Source organism: Lactuca serriola, chromosome 4 (assembly GCF_051521515.1).
Source record: "Lactuca serriola cultivar US96UC23 chromosome 4, Lser_US96UC23_V15, whole genome shotgun sequence".
NCBI classification, from domain to species: domain Eukaryota; kingdom Viridiplantae; phylum Streptophyta; class Magnoliopsida; order Asterales; family Asteraceae; genus Lactuca; species Lactuca serriola.
The window spans coordinates 246,223,837-246,224,878 of record NC_136411.1 but is presented as its reverse complement, the minus strand read 5'-3'; positions in this window follow the sequence as shown (position 1 = coordinate 246,224,878).

Genomic DNA, 1,042 nt, shown 5'->3' with positions numbered 1-1,042 from the left:
TGCATCTATATCTGGGTTAGGGGCAGTGCTTATGCAGAGGGGCACGTTATAGCGTATGCATCGAGGCAGCTGAAGCCTCATGAGTCGAGATATCCCACCCACGATCTGGAGTTGGGGGCTGTGGTGTTTGCCCACAAGATCTGGCGGCACTATCTATATGGGGTTCGGTGTACCATATACACGGACAACAAGAGTCTGAAGTACTTGATGGATCCGCCAAACCTGAATATGCACCAGAGGAGATGGTTGGATGTGGTGAAGGATTATGATTGCGAGATCCTATACCACCCGAGAAAGGCTAATGTCGTAGCCGATGCTTTGAGCCGTAGGTCGGAGAGTGCCCCGATCTGAGACATTTGTATGAGGTTGACGGTGATGACTCCGGTATTGGACACCATCCGAGGGGCCCAGGTTGAGACTGCGAGACCAGAGAACCGAGAGCGGGAGCGGGTTGTTGGGCAGGTGTCGGAGTTCGTTACCGATTGTCGGGGACTTATGACATTTTAGGGTCAGATTTGGGTACCATTTGTGGGCGGGACGCGTACCATTTTGATGGAGGAGGCACATCGATCGAAGTTCTCGATCCATCCTGGGGCTACTAAGATGTATTTGGACCTAAAGAAGGAGTATTGGTGGCCCTGTATGAAGAGGGATGTTGTATGGTTCGTCGAGAGGTGCCTAACTTGTCGCCAAGTTAAGGCCGAGCACCAGCGTCCGCGTGGTAAGCTGCAACCGCTAGAGATTCCCGAGTGGAAGTGGGAACATATTACCATGGATTTTATCACCAAATTGCCAAGGACTGTGAGAGGAGTCGATGCAATTTGGGTGATTGTGGACAGGTTGACGAAGAGTGCTCATTTTCTTGCTATCAGTGAGAGCTCTTCTGCTGAGAGGTTGGCAGATTTGTATGTGAGGGAGGTGGTATCGCAGCATGGGGTTCCGACGTCGATTGTTTCAGATCGAGACGTGCGATTCACTTCCAGATTTTGGAAGAAGTTTCACGAGGAGTTGGGTACAAGACTGCATTTCAGTACCGCATACC